Raw genomic sequence first — 16,436 nt, 5'->3', positions numbered from 1 at the left:
TGTAGCAAGACTTTCTGTTTTTTTTTTTCAATCTCATAATATTACTCAAAAAAAAACTCAACGGCAGCAACAAATTACCCGCATAAACGCGCTCAAAGCATTTCAAATTTCCTCCCCCCAAAATAAAGTACGCAAAGTGACAACAAAATGCCCAACAAATTGGGCTGCATAAATTACACTCAAACGACTCGCACTCAAATGTGATAAAACGCTCAGCTTAAATTTCCCACCAATTGGATTTAATGTGCGTGACATAACCGCCGGCTGAGCATTGTTGTTGCTTGTGCGTGAGCGAGAGAGTGCGTGTGCGAGAGAGTGCGTGAGCGAGAGAGTGCGTGCCTGTGCTTGTATGTGTGTGTTTGTGCGTGTCGCTGTCATCGTCTGTTTGTTGTACACAAGTGCAGTTCCCTGTGTGGGCCAGTGACCTCAAGTAACGGTATCCATAGTATTAGATAAGTTCGTGGACATGTGCGGGGCCATTTCTCGTTGGCGCGTTGCTCTCTGCTCTTTGTTCTTTTCGGGTTTTTCTAATTCTATTTACTTTTCGAAACTCAGCCATAAATCGGGGGGGCGTAGACAACAATATATTGTTGGGGCCCTGCGTTGATCATTTTGGAAGCTTTCTTTTCCGCACGTTCGTTAATTTCGTTGAGGGTGTAATTACATACACATATATACATATATGTGTGTGTGTGTGTCTATATGGTATCTCTTTATAAGGGGAGGACGCTGCACTTGACTCTTGCGTTAGATTTCAGTTTCCAAATGTTAATTTATGGCAAATCATGTAAAGTACTTTGATAGAGTTTTCGAGCAATCGAATATGTTTGGAGTAGCCAGAGGAAATGCCTGGTAATTTATAGACTAGTATTTAACAGAGGAGTCGAGTAGTTAATAGCTTGGAAATAGTTGAAAATATGCAGTAAAAAGTGCATTTGATTTGACAAGCAGTTAGAAAACGTTCTGTTTATTTTAAGTTAAATTTGACAATGGAATTAATTTCTAGTTAGGCTGCTATATAATAAATCTTCATCATCTTAGCTGCTGTCAAAAATGTGCATTTGATTTGACAAGCAGTTACAAAAACTTTTGTAATTATATGCTGTTGATTTTGAGTGTAATTTGACATTAGAATTAAGTTCTAGTTAGGCTGCTTAAATATAAATTTATCATGTAAGATGCTGACAAGAAGTGCATTTGATTTGACAAGCAGTTAGATTATTATTAGTGTGATTTGACAAGGGAATTAAGTTCTAGTTAGGCTGTTAACGTATTTTATTGAAAGAACCTGAGCCAGAATGACAAGAAGTTTACGGCTCAAATGCATTTTAAAGTTTCAAGAGAGAAGTTTCTCGGAGTTCATATGACAATATAGTTAAGTTTCTGACTAAGAGTTCAAATTTTGACAACAAGTTTAAGGGTTAATCTACAGCGAAACACTTTTCATGTCTAATGAGTATTAGACAATCCGACAATTAATTGAAGTACCTATTAGACATTAAATAGATTAAAAAGCAACTGCTTTGATTTAACAGGAAGTTAAACAGAAGTTAAACCCTTTGCCCCATTCTCAACCCAGCTGTCGTAAACCCATTAATATGTGCCCCAATGCAAACCTAGCCGGCCGGTGTATGCTTCGAGAAAAGTCCCCAAATGAAAAGCAAACAAACCAAGACAATCAAATGTTCTCGACCCTTACCCCCAGCCCGCCTCCAACCTACCAAGCGTGTGGGGGAGAAGATCTCTCTCCACATCAAAACAAATGATGCGCATGTCATGCAACCAGAAGAGGCAGAGAAACCACCCTTGGCTTGCCGCAAGTCGACCCAACCCCAAATGGGCTCAAGGAAATTTTGTGTCAAGAAAGCGAAATGAAAGAAAATTGCAAGGTCATTGAACTTGAGCCAAAATAAGTAAAAGCCAAGCCGGAAAACTCCGGCCAAAGGCAAGTAGCCAAAAACCACGGCCGCAGAAAACCAACCCCAATAGGAAAACATATGCAAGCCCAAGAGCACCCGGGGTTGGTTCGTACACCTTGAGTCCGCGCCAGAAGACATCGAGTGGGTGGCAATTTGACACACATCTGAATGTCGAAACAGATAAAAAGGCCGGAAATGAGAGCATTAAAACGCATAACAGAATGGGATACAGGTTACTGCGCCTATTCCTATCTAAATCGTAAAATTTGTAATTTATGCCAAAACACAACCAGTTGGCGGTTATGTGCTTAAATGCCAAAACTTTTCAAGTGCCATGCCATTCGTAATCAACTTAATGTGGCCATAACTGCGGGCATGCCCAACTTGAGCCTGAGTTTGCCAATGCGTAAGGGTTGAGGCATCTTAGCTCGACAGCTTTCTATACACATCTTCAAATATATTGATTAGATCCCAAGCAGCTAGAACTTTCAGTAGCTCCCTCGCACTAACAAGTGCTCATATAGTTGAATACCCTGTAAAGCTCAGGAGTGCCTAGTTTGAGGTTATGACCAACTTAAGCTTAAGGGTTGAGGCATCTTAGGCTTAACACATATTAATAAGCTAGAAAGAAGCTAGAACTATCAATAGTTTCCTTGCACTAACTAGTGTTAGTATAGTTGAATACCCTGTAAAGCTCAGGAGTGCCTAGTTTGAGCTTATGACCAACTTAAGCTTAAGAGTTGAGACATCTTAGGCTTAACACATATTAATAAGCCAGTAAGAAGCTAGAACTATCAATAGTTTCTTTGCACTAGCTAGTGTTAATACAGATTAATACCCTGTAAAGCTCAGGAGTGCCTTGTTTAAGGATAATTTCGAACATATTTGGGTTTGAGCATAAGCTAACTTTAACTTCAATTCTTCAATTTCTTGCATCGAAAAAAGCTATCAAAACAGTTAATATTCTCATGGTTGGATACCCTGTAATTTTGAACATTGCGTAGTAAGAGGGTATCTTGGTTCAAGTTATATGTAAAAATATTTGACGCGGTAACTACGGGATTATAGTTAGCAACCGAATCATCAATTTTATTGTTTGATACCCTGTAAAATGTGTTTCGATTTACATCAATTTGTCTAGTTCTGTACATCACAAAAAGCGTATCTCTTAAAAGGTATATATTTACACTGCTTTTATTCGCATAGTTTGATACCCTGTAATTTGCACATTTACTATGAAAAGGGTATCTAGGTTCAGATCAAGTTTGACTTATTACTGAAAATCCCTGTGTCAACCTTTTTTTCTATCCTAAACTTTCTTCTCATAACCTAGTTTTGAATCTATTTCTGTAAAATCTATTATTGCCAGCACCTGTAAATACCCTTGAATATAACGAGCCCAGAATCTGGGTATTATGCACTCAAATTCGAGCTGCTAGCGTACAATAATAAAACTATTAAGCACTCCAGGCAAATACCAGATGATAAGAGATATTACATATGGCGCTCGTCATGCCGAGCGTAATATAAATCGTATTATATTAATGGGCTAATCGTTAAGATTTTATTTATAGATTATGCAATTACGTCGCATTATCGCATCGACAGCGTTTCAATGTGCTTCCTCTTCTTTATTTTCCTTCCTTGAACAAAAAGTTAAGGCAGCCAAAAAAAAAAACGTTGACATGCCTTCGGGGCACAACGAACCCAACTGCCAGCGAGCCATAAAGTAAGCCATGGAATTGCCTTTTGCGACTTATTTATTGGCTACGTAATTTTTTATACATAAGTATATATATATATATATATATATATTGTCCATATACAAATGGGCATATATGTATTTGTGCACATTTTTCTTAGCAGCAGGCAAATAAATTCTAGAGTTTAACGAAAAAAAAAGAGGCACAAAGCGCAAGGAAAGCGGAAATATGTTTAGCAAACGTCAATTTCCTTCTGCCTTATACAAAAAGCCTCTTAAGCTAGCAGGACACCGGTTCGAAGCGTATTTAAATACTGCTCATATAGCCTTGCTTATTGATTTGTAGTTAGTTTTAAAGCAGGTTCGAATCCATTTGAAGTCGTAAATAAGGCAGGCTCAGCTAATGCTGCTGATTGGAAGCTTGACTTAAAGCAGGACACCGGTTCGAATCCATTTGAAATAAAACACGTCGAATAGAAACCGGGCTACTCATTGATTTAACGTTAGTTTTATGGCTAGACACCGGTTCGAATCGAATATAAACCAGGACCAGCTACTTTTTGATTTGAAGCAGGACACCGGTTCGAGTCCATCTTAACTTAATTGAAGCTAGGTTTAAAGCAGGACACCGGTTCGAGTCTATTTCATAAATTAATTGAAGCTAGGCTTAAAGCTGGACACCGGTTCGAGTCCATTTCAATTAAAACAATATGTCTTCGATTGAAAGCTGGACACCGGTTCAAATCAAATAAAATATACCGCTACTCATTCATTTGAAGCTACATTTAAAGCGGGTCACTGGTTCGAAACGAATATTTTACTACATACAATACTACATACTTAATAAATACGCAATATTTTGGTAATATCATCATTCATAAACATTTCTATTCTAATCTCTGGCCAAGTCGACCTTTGGCCTTTGTTTATCAGTATAGTTTCTGAAGCGTATAGCCTCAACACCTAACTGGTTAGTTGCATAGGTCTAACTGTCTATCTAATAGACTGCCTGCATGCGGCTTTATCTATGGTCTATAGGTCGGTTGCTTCGCACACTCATCCAGCTTTGGATTGAGTAATGCACCCAACCCTTGTCTGAGTGTATTATTCGAATTTGTACTCAACAATAAGTATAACAACAACAACAACAAGTATAATAATTACGAGATCGATGCTAAATCGTGATCATTGTATTATCATACTTTGAGAGTTGAAAACGGCGAAAATCGATATTTATCGGGTTATTGAAAATGTATGAATGCTTGCAAGATTGGGTTCCTCTTAATCTTCCACATAAGTGAGATATGCTTAACAAACAGGTTGGAAATCGATATATATCGCTATCGATACATTTTAAAAAAATGCTGCAAGATTATGTTTCTTTTTGTCTTATGATCTGCGATATACTTAAAAAAACTAGGCTGAAAATCGATATATATCGCGGAAAAGCTATCGATAATTTAATAAAAAAAAATTGTGGGATTAATTTCTCTGTCTAATCTGAGAGCTTTACTAAAAAAAAATCAATATTTATCGGTGGAAACTATTGACAGGCTTTATCTTAGGGCCGAAAATCGATATATATCGCGGGCGAGCTATCGATAATTTTACATCTTTCAGGAGCGACAATCGATAATTATCGATAGTTAAAAATATCCTGAGCTGCATAATATAAGTGTAAAAAGGAGAAATTACAGCCATAGTTACCTTTTATTTAGGCTTTTTTTCAGAAGAAACTTTAACGGATCACTGCAGATGAGTTAGGAGCTGATAAAACCTGAAGTCGATTTATAGTAAAAGCCTTGCTACTAGGCTAGATAGTACAAAAAGCGAGTCCATAAGAGCTAAATATCAGTTTATAGCAAAATCATTTAGCATATCTAACCATTTGAAACTGTTGTGGATCTGTCGATAACTGATCGATAAACGCTGTTGGATGAGATCGATAACATGTTTTTAAGTAATGCAAAAACCTTTTCGTTTGTAAATCCCCCAAAGCAGCTCCAGCTATAGAGCCTAGTTATTGGCTGCAGTCGCTGCAACAATGTAGTCCAGCACAAATCTATACAAAGCTCAGCTTTTTGCTTTGAATTATAATTTACGGCCATGCACCACATACCTACATATATATAATGGGAAACGCTGAGCGAATGACATCAGTTCTGTCAGTTCCGATAAATTCTGCTTATCGCAGGCATTATATATATATATATATATAATGGGGGAACTTTGCGAAATTGTTTGTCTAGGACCGAAGCGAGGCATAAATCAAAACCGAACCCCTCCCACGGCCCAAAATAGTTGAATGCATTTGAAAAGTAAATTTGTTTTGCATTTTGTACGACGACACGTTCCGGCAATTAACATAAAGCGTGCAACGGCACCGGAACCGCTCGCCGGAGTGCTAATAAAATCGGGCAAATTATTATATACACATATATCATACATATACTAGATATATGCATGTATACCCCATATCATAGAGAGCGTGTCGGTAATATACAAAAATGCATTTGTTTTTTCTTCGATATATATTCCATATATTTTCAGTTTTGACGATCGCGCGTGCAACGAGCCAAGCCGGGCGTTAGAAAGGGAGGCAGACACAGATAGAGAGAGAGGGGGAGAGAGAGGGGGCAGCTCTGGTGCTAGACTATTTCCCGAGTCAATGTACGACCATTTGTCAAGGTTGCGCCAAATCAAAGTACTCTATATACTATATGCCAACTAATACTGGATTCTCGTAGTGCCTAGGTGCCGGCATTACAATTTGCCCACATTGTGTGAGGTTCATAAATGAAATAACAAACTGTGTATGCACATTTACGTAAGCCGATTGCAATCGAGTGTCGTCCAGTTCAATTGCACAATTATTGGATACCCAGACATCCATTGCGTAGTGCCTCAATTTAACTGTGGCCTATAAGATTTGATGTTTGAAATAAACCGGTTGTCAAATTGATTTATTCACCTGTCTGGCAATCTAATTAGCATACACGGCATAAAGATTTTGGCTTTATAGCAATGTTATCAAATGCGAGGTAGGGGAGTTCACCTTATAGTGATATATATTCCAGGTACACAGACTAATACTAAGCACAACTAACTAACTAAAGTTTAAGTTCGTTCAAGTGACTAAAACTCATTCAAGCTCATGTAAAGATCATTCCGAATTCATCAGCTTAATTATCACCTGCATATTAACCTGTAATTGTATTTGGTTCTAATTTAATTGCTCGGGCATTTAGTTAATAACTTTTTGGGGCTTAGCACAACCGGAAATTGATACTTCGCACTTAATGACTGAGCAATAAATTTACAAATAATACGCGTAGGTAGAACAGTAGACCAATATACACTGCTGGTCATGTGAATAGGAAATGTTATATATACAACTGTTTGGCGTTATCTTAGGAGGGAGGCAGAGCTTTAAACATATTTTCAAAGATCTTTGTGAGATATAAATAATAATTATCATATAAATATACTTATATAACTGTTAAAACTAAGGCTCCGTTTACATTTCTGCATCTCACTGCAAATCCAACTTGTAAATATTTAACAGTTAGCTGCAATATCTTGACAGGCTTTTATAAATAATTAACTATATATATGCAACAATAACTGGTTTGACAACATGCGAAATATTGCTGTTACCTAAATGTATTTATTGCACAGTATCTATGCAAATGCCACGGAGTGTATGTGCACAAATATACGCCCAACCCCACTTTAGATTAAATACCCAAAGTATAGCCCTATGTTTTAGGTGCATAAACATTATGTGCGTGTAGTTGTGCATACATGTATGTATGTAGTTGTGTCTTAGGGCACTCGACGTGTGCTTGATATGTAGGCTTATAGGTACACATACATACATACATACATACATACATACAAACATACATATATATTTCTTTTTTTGAATGAGCCGCCCCATCGGAAGCTTAAATTTATGGTCAATATTTTAGTCCGAAGAATGTTGAACGCCTCTTATCATTATTATCAAAAGGTGTGTATATGTATATATGCACATACATATACACATACGCGCATATACAGTTGTTGATTCTATCAATTGCAAATTGCAATTGATCGCAAAATTGCGCGATGACTTAAGAGGCCTGCAATGTGGGTGCGTCGGCACTATTAAAAATAGCTGTAAACATCGAAAGTAGCCGAAAATAAAACGCAAAATTAATGCAAGTTACTTGAGAATATAACACACACACACACACTCACACAAGCACATACAGACGCGCGCACACTAGTGCAGGCCACGCGCAACTGCAAAGCAAGCAACAAAATTTAAACATCAACAACTACAAGCAAAGCCATTCAGGCGAGCTATAAAAAGCCGTTTCACACACACACACACAGACAACCAAGCGTATACCAACCGGCATCTCTATATATTGTATAGTTGTCATAGTGCTAGAGCGTGCAAAAGAGAGAGAACTAGTGACATGTGCATGCGATAAAATGCAACGTGTAGTGTACGCTTTGGAGGCAGTGCCAATGTTTTCAACAGACTCGACCAACAAATGCACGAGGATGTGCAATAGTTTTCAACGCACGTGCCGACGGTCAATGAACCGCACAAGAAACAAGAAGAGCACGGCTAAAGCAGATTGTAACGTAGCTAAGCGGCGAGGGAGGGCAACAGCGAATGCAGCAACAATAGCGTGCGAGAGCGATAGAGTGCAAGGTCTGTCTCTCTGAGTGTGTTTGTGTGTGTGTGCGCGAGAGAGTTTTTATATATTTATATATATATTTTTGTCATTGCCGCGTGTAATGCAGTTATTATTGACGCAGTCTGGACGTCGACACTCCCCCTGCTGCTGCTGCTGCTGTTGTTGTTGTTGTTGTTGTTGTTGCGCTAGCTGCTGCCTAATTGATATGTCGCTTATTTACAGAGCAGCTCAATTCAACAATTTCAGAACACAAAAAAAAAAATCTATTTACAATGTTACAAATGTCATTCGTTTTGTGCAAGCGTGCATATGTATGTACATTTATTTAACAGCTGGACACATTAGCCAAACGATTTTTCAATTTAAACTGTTATTGTGCAACAGTAATTATTAAAACGAAGAAGAAGAAGAAGAGGAGGAGCGAAAAAACAGCTGCCATAAAACTTAAATGCAAAGCTGTTTTATAATCACGCGATATTTGCATGCTTATTGACTAAATACATGCACACATGCATACACACGCACATACATATGCATATGTATTTATGTACACATTAAGCTTAATGCTGAAACAGTTGGGAACGGTCCAAAGCCAAAGAGAAGCGTGTTCACTCTCAACGTTCCGTTTGCGCTCTCAAGAGTCCTTAAAGCTTGCAAATTGAAACTTTAAGTTAAGAGAGTTATGCAGATCCTAAAACTGGCATTGAAAGGGACACTTTTGTTTACCCTAATTTGATCTGTTTAACGAATTATCTATAATATATATAACTACGTAATGTGCTCATCAATAATTATTATTAATTATATTAATTTAATTTATAATTATTATTATTATTTTTTATAATATTGAGGGTTTTTTTCATACATATCCTTAAGACTTTTCACTTAGTATTCTCCACAAGGAATGTCTTTAATCTCAAGTATTAACAGAAACTGCAAAAGAAGAACCATAAGAATAAAATCTAGATAATCCATAGGTATATTATATATTTTGTTGAGATTATTGCGCTCTTCTGTTCAGTAGTCCTCTCGAAAGTCCTCTCCGTAAACCCCAGACTGCAGTTTCTTTATTAGATGTGCCCATAAACGGATATACATAGATATATTTTGACGCTCGCCTCGTGTGAGGCCTGTAACGACGATATTAATGGGAATAACAAAAGTCTACGACTGGCACTGACATTGAATACGACTATACGAATAAGATAAAAACCTATTGTATATACGTATAGACCTATGTACATAGATTTGTGAGCGTTAAGCAAATGTTTTCATTTTGCCCGTGCGGCACTTCACAATTCGTTTGCTCTTCAATCTCTCGCACCCTCTCTCTGGTGGTTGCACGTTTTTGTAAACAAATAAATAACAATAATAACAATAATAGCAATTACATCAGTTCAGGAAACGTTAGATCAACTATTCTAAATCTATTTAACAAGAAAATGCAATAAATGCAAGGCGTAGCTAGAAAAGTGTTCACGGTGCGTATACGTAATTGGGCTCGTCTATTTCAAGAACTTGGGCAATGTTATCTGCACAAAATTATGCGACGCAGTTCTGTTTCACTGTTCTTTTTTTTTTATCTTAAGTAAATAATGGCAAGCTAAGTCTTTTTTTTGTTGGCTTAATATTTGGTTAGTTAGTTACCCTGTTAATTCATAGACAAAATTAGAAACTATTACCATTTTTTTTTTTATTTTGTATAACATAATTTGCATTTTGTCTGGTACCAAATATTTTAACATTTCATTAACAGTAATGTACTTAAGCTGTCCAATTTTTAATATGCTCTGTTAATAGAACAAATTACGCTCTGTTAACTTTGCTTCGCGCTTATTACATCGCTGTTATTTAACATTTTAGTGTCTAGTTTTGAATATGCGCTGTTATCAAAGTAGGTTATGCTCTGTTAACTAGGCTTCAAATTTTGTTTACATGCTCTGTTAATAGAGTAGATTATCTAGTAAAGTAAACAATGCTGTCCAGCTTGGTTGCTAGTTTTATTAAGTGCATATTTATTTAGTTAGTAACCCTATTAACTTAGAAACTTAACACTGATTTTATTATTTTTTAAAATGTATTTTCCAAAAAACAAGAGATTTTGTGGTTAGGTGAAATTTTTAATGTTTCTGTTATTTAACATGTCATTAAAAGTATGTACAGGCACTGTTAACAGAGCAGACTACCTAAAGTAGTCGCATATTGGCTATTTAACAGTTCATTAACAGTTTTTCGTACTTCTCATGCTGTTTAGTTTTTAACATGCTCTGTTAGGAGTGTAGTTTATGCTCTGTTAACTGGGTTACCCTGTATTGAAGCGCTGTTCTCCGAAGAGAACGCAATAAATGTTGTGCAATTTCACGAGTTGTTTGTTTCCTGACGTACCCCCCGTTTTCGCACGTGGCTATTGGCGCATTATACGGAATGACATAATGGCTAACGTCCAGGCGCCAGATAAGATTAGATCCCGCAGTTAAATATTATCTTCATTTTAATGGTAAATCAAAATCGCCACAGTCATTGATCTTTAATTTCAACACAAATGAAACACTTTTTTATTTTATTGTTAATTTTTTGTCAAAGACAATCGAAAAAAAAAACAGCAGAAGGGCCCTGAAATGACGCTAATGCAGCATGATTCATTGTGGTGCAATAAGTAGGCCCCATTAGCAACTGTTTTTGTATGTATATAGATTGTTTTTGTTTTTTTTTCTGTCCCACAAGTTCTGGGAAACGCAGCAATGTCGGAAAGTGCCTAGCATTAATGGGACGTCCCCGAGGTGTCAAGGCCTTGGTATGCCGCCCGGAAATATGCCAAAACTCATAACAGAAGCTTAGCTAAAATTGTTTTTAGTAATTGTTTTTCTGTATAGTATAGCTATTAGTATAGTATGTGGTATTATGGGTCGTAAAAATGGGGAGTTCTCTTCTAAGGTTGAGCAATGTTCTGATTGATAGCGAGTTTTTTATGTTCATCAATATTTAACTCTCAATATATTATTAGTTTGTTTTTATTTGGTAGGAAAATGTTTATTTTTGCAACTCAACTGTATATTAATATTATTAATAACCATATTCTTAGTATTTTTATTATACATATTTTGCTTAACTCGTTCATTGCCAAAAAAAAAATATTTAAAAAAATATATAATATTTATTTAATATATATTTTTTTTTCATATTATTTTTTCATTTTCTTATTTTTATGCAATATTTTTATTTTGTTTTATTTAATTAAATATTTAAATTTTTAATATAATATTTTTATTTATTTTTTTTTGTGTAATATTTTTTTTTATTTTGTATGACTATTTTTGTTTATATTTTCTCTATATATAATAATATTTTTAGTTAATTTTTTAATATATATATTTTTTTTTTCATATTTTTATTTCATTTTCTTATTTTTATGCAATATTTTTATTTTGTTTTATTTCATTAAATATTAAAATTTTTTGTTTGTGTAATATTTTTTTAATATTTTTTTTTATGACTATTTTTGTTTATATTTTCTTTTTATATAATAATATTTTTAGTTATTTTTTTTATATATTATTTTAATTTTTCTTTTAAAATTTAATTAATTTATTTTTAATTGCATGTCATATTTTTATTTTATTTTTTAAATATACTATTTTTATTTTATATTAGTTTATGTATTTTTATTTGACTTTTATTATATAAATCATTTTTTAAATAAAATCCGTATTCATAAAATCACATGATAATTTGTAGTATATGCATGAATATTATCATGAATTTGGCAGCTATTAGGCCGTTCAATGTGGGGGCTGTGGGCTGGTCCACGCCCACCACGTGTCTAATGACTCAAGCAGCTGGCGAGCGCCCAGCCGTAGTCTAACATGAACTGTCGCCTGCAGCCTGGCAACAGCCAATACATATGCACATTTGCTATCCGATACGTACAGAGAGAGAGAGAGAAAGAGAGCGAGAGAGGGGGTGGGTAAGAGTGAGAGCGCAGGGCAGACATGCAACAAACTCTTGAGTGTCCGACGCCGCCTGCGTCCTCTGCATGTGCAGCATGTGTTGAAAACTGTGGCACGGCCTCCGATGCCAGCTGTTGAAAACCGTTGCACGGCCGCCACACGAGCAGCTTTGGCTGCTGCTGCTGCTGCGCTGCGGCTGCTGCTGCTGCGGCTGCTGCTGCTGCGGCTGCTGTTGTTGTTGTTGGCGTTGGCATTGCCCTTTGCAAGCGACAACGTTGCAGACATTTTGGGTTTGAGTTTTATTTTGTGTGTGTGTTTTTTTTTTGTTGTTGTTGTATTTTTTGGCTCGCTGCTGTTTCTGTTGGTGTTGGTCGTTGCCAAAAAGGGATGAAGCTTGAATTTATTGCACCGTTGAAAAACGTACGCCCCCCCTCGCAGCAGCAGCAGCATTAGCAGCAGCGGCCGCGGCCTCGGCCTCAGCTGCGTCGACTGCAGCGCAGACAGCGGAAATGCTTGACGCAGGCTGTGCGCTGCTGCTTCAGCTGCTCTTCTTCTTCTTCTTCGGCCGCTGCATTTATTGAAATTTCTTCAACATTTTCGTCGAATTTCGCAGAACTTCTTATTTATGCATTATAAATTAAATTTGATTTTCTGTTGCTGCTGCTTTTGACTATAAATGTTGGCCGACAAAAGAAATCTCGGGTCAATGCACTACGTTAAACAACAACAACAACAACAACAACAACATATAATGGCTGCATTTTATGGAGTGCAGCAGGGGTGATGGGGGGCAGGCCAAAAGATACGCAGCGCTAACAGAGTGTCTGTTACCATACATTGGCTATAAAGTACGGGGCATTGACTGGCAGAACTGTTGGAAAACTTAACATTTTGCCCAATGTAAATGGGATAATTAATAAATGTTAACCATTTTACAATTTTAATTGAACTATTTTGTTAGCAATAATAACAGGCTAGCTGTATAGAAATTGATTGCTTGTCGATAATTTTTATAGCCAGCTCACGTGTATTTACTGTATCTCTTTTATTTACCGCTACAAAGTTCAAACTGTCCTATGCCAATTTACTGCGTCTTGCACTTTGTATCATGTGATCTTTAGTCTTTAGTTATCTGGGGTTTAACCGCGTTGTTGACTAAGGCATCGAATCATGCTAACAAATCACAAATTGAGTCTGTCTCTCAGCATTGCACACACACACACACACACACATACACACACGTATATACGTCACAAAAAACTGTGAAAACACAAATACGGCAAAAACAACTGACCAAATACAAGAAGCAATAACAACAACTGCGATAAGAACCAAAGCAAAGCCAAAACCAGCAGCAACAACAACAACAACAACAGCAACAAGAACAAGAGCAAAAAACAACAATGCAAATTGAACGACCAACGCCGCCGCACGAATTATATTCGTGTGCGTAGATATCATAATAAAAATTTTATTGAGTAAGTTGAGCGCGTTTGTCGCCGCTGACGCTGTCACTGCGCCTCAGTCGACGCTAACGCCAACGCAACAATGGCAATTGCCGAAAATAACATAGCAATCGCCGCAACAACAGCAACCCGCCATTTCGGCTGCAAAAAAATACAAAATACTGCCTGAGCCTCTGTGTGTATGCGTTAGAGGCAGCAGCTGCTGTCTCAAATGCCGGCTTACGCACGCACACTTTTACGTGCGCACAGATACACAGTCATACGTGCATACGCAACGCTTTCATTCTTCAGTTGTCGCTGTCGCTGCTGCTGCTGCTGCTGCCGTCGCTGCCGCCATTCAATACCGACGCTGGCTGCGCAGTCACAGCTGCGCCGCCGCTAGCTGCGCTGCCAGCAGCACGTTGTTCTCGGCAAATTTTGAACGCTGGCCGCCATTTCGTATTTCTCAGCGAGCTGGCGACGCGTCAACACAGCACACGGCAGCGTTTCTGTTCTTGGAAGAACTTTCAATAGTATTAGAAAGCTTTTAACTGTGCATAGCTAAGCAAAAAAAGCTGCTGTTTAAATAATTCAAGAAAACATTAAGAAAATTATAAACGTTATATGATCTCCATTGCCTTATTGTTTAGTGTAAAAGAAGAAAAAAGAAAAATCAACGCAAAAACGAAATCTGACAAATGTTTTTAATAATTTCTTCAACAAAAAAAGTGCAATTCTTAAATCAATTTGTGTTTTTCTATAAACTGTAAATAGTTTGTTTAACAAAAGACTGATAACGAATATATATATATATATTAACATTAAATATAAATTAATAAATGCAAAAGTGTATCAAGAATATTGCTAAAAATATAACCTAGAAAAAAGCTATAAAATAGTATGCGATAGGCAAACATTTACAGCAACAACTGAGCAAAGTATAAAAATCAGAAATACTGAAGTATACGTGTATGTATGTATGTATGCGCATATAGTATATAACCTAGGTCAATATTGTTTATAGTGGCGTGTGAATGTGCGCAACAACAAAGCGCTAATAGCTCAGCAACAACAACAACAACAACAACAACAACAGCAATCATAGTGCTGCGCAGCTACACATACATGCAAATAATCAAAAGCAGCAAAGATAATAAATAACACAAACACACACACACACATAAACAAATACATGCCAACGTTTGATACGGAAATTCGCCGCCGCAGCAACACTACCACCAAAAACAACAACAACCACGAGCGCAAATTAAACTTGAAAATATATACATACATATGTATGTATAAAAGCGCTGGCATTAGACGTTAGCAGCAGAACGAACGCCAAGCAGCACGTCGCTAAAGCTTCAGGCAGCGTCTCACACCCACACACAGACACATACACAGGCATATGCATGTATGTGAATATAATACGTAAATACGGCTCGCAATTATAAAACACAAATCTCTCGCTCTCGCTTACACAACGATTAAGAACAGTCAACTTTTGGCTGCGTCAACTGCGCCGCTCGATTCTTATACAATTTCAATATCAGACCGCAACGATCGCTTCGTTCGCCCAGTCGACGCTGTCGCCTCGCGTAACTTACTTCTGATTCTAACGGACACACACACACACACACACACACACACACTCGAAGCGCATTTGCCAATTTGCCCGAGCGACAAGTGCGAACTCGAATTCGCCAATAGAGAGAGAGAGAGAGAGGGGCGACGCTTACGATTAACGATTTGCGGCGACTCTGTGTTTTTTTTTTTCTGACTCGCCTCGAGTGCGCAACAGCGAAAAAGTTCTACAAAACATTTGCCCCTCGTCGATTCGCGCGACAACAAGTGTTTCTAACAAAATAACAGTACAATCAATCAACATAATATTTGTGACAAAACAATACAAAAACATCGACATATTTAAATATTTAAACAAAATACAATCCCAATACAACACAATTATTTGGAACTGCAATTTGGAATTATTCAGAGCGCCGCAAGGAGTACTTTATTAAGGTTTATTGTGGATTTTGTTTCAATTTTATGGTGAGTTTATAGAAAAATTTAAAATATTTAAAAAAAAATACGTATTTAATATTTAACAAAATTCGTACATGTTATTTTTGTTTCTCATTAAATTGTCTATTATTATTGTTTAATAATTTATTTATAAAAATAAAAAAAGAAAATTAAAACATTTAATCTAAACTTAAACTATTTAAATAAAAATATTGGAACAATCTATAATTTATTTAAAAAAACAAAACTTTATTTTAAATTAAAAAAAAAAAGAAAAAAACATATTTTTTTAGGTTTATAAATCTTTAAAGCTTTTAATAAAAAAAAATAAATTCAACTATTTCCTTACTATTTTTTGAATACTAATATTTTTTCAATATTTGTAGTCAAATAAAAATTAACTACTTTTTTGGTTTGTCATAAAAAAATAATATTTTTAATGTATAATCTTGTTAAAGTAAACGCATCTGCGTATACTTAATAAAAAGCTTATGCTATTTCGAGGTTTTCACAATAATGAACAACTTCTGGAAATACGCTAGATGAAGCTTTTGAGAAATGATTATTACATCAGGCTATAATTACGCATACGCCCCATGACTCGCAGAAAACAAAATCGGTTTCACTCGAATAATGAATTTCGCTAGACCAAAAGACAACCGCAACAACCACCCAACCGCCCACTTAGAGAGTCTAACTCGCCT

At 36.4% G+C, this 16,436-nt stretch overlaps 1 protein-coding gene across 2 annotated transcripts in view; it reads left to right on the top strand.

Moving 5' to 3' along the window:
- LOC115758680 (Krueppel homolog 1) overlaps window positions 1-16,436 on the top strand; it is a 36,870-nt gene that overhangs the window by 3,411 nt on the left and 17,023 nt on the right. Inside the window, exon 1 of one of the 2 annotated variants that reach the window (XM_030699420.1) lies at window positions 14,859-15,759. The exons of the other annotated variant lie outside the window; for it this stretch is intronic. The gene's annotated coding sequence lies outside the window, so the exon portion shown is untranslated. Of the gene's footprint in view, window positions 1-14,858; window positions 15,760-16,436 lie in introns of those variants that run through there. 2 annotated transcript variants of the gene reach the window in all.

Source organism: Drosophila novamexicana, unplaced genomic scaffold, assembly GCF_003285875.2.
Source record: "Drosophila novamexicana strain 15010-1031.04,08,12 unplaced genomic scaffold, DnovRS2.1 tig00000193-arrow-pilon, whole genome shotgun sequence".
Classification (NCBI taxonomy): domain Eukaryota; kingdom Metazoa; phylum Arthropoda; class Insecta; order Diptera; family Drosophilidae; genus Drosophila; species Drosophila novamexicana.
Note: the sequence above shows the minus strand (reverse complement) of the source record. Positions and strands in the feature narration are given on the sequence as shown.